Below are 258 nucleotides of genomic sequence, written 5' to 3' on the forward strand. Positions count from 1 at the left end.
TTTGCTAATAAAGGATGGAGCTGCTCCAAATAGTGTATGAGCATGCCTCTGTGCCCTTCCTAGGGATTATTTGTAGTTGATTTCTGTATTCCTTCCTAAAAGTAAAGCTTTAGCCAGAAGTTTTAGCAAGCCAAAAGTCAGTGGCACAGTCCGAGGGTTTGTAGTTTCCCATTGCAAAGGGATGTTGCATCTGAAATGCCATTACCAGCTGAAATGTTGGAGCTCAGAGTCCAATGTATGGCACAGCATTGCCCAGAG

This window comes from Meleagris gallopavo, chromosome 1 (genome assembly GCF_000146605.3).
Source record: "Meleagris gallopavo isolate NT-WF06-2002-E0010 breed Aviagen turkey brand Nicholas breeding stock chromosome 1, Turkey_5.1, whole genome shotgun sequence".
NCBI lineage: Eukaryota > Metazoa > Chordata > Aves > Galliformes > Phasianidae > Meleagris > Meleagris gallopavo.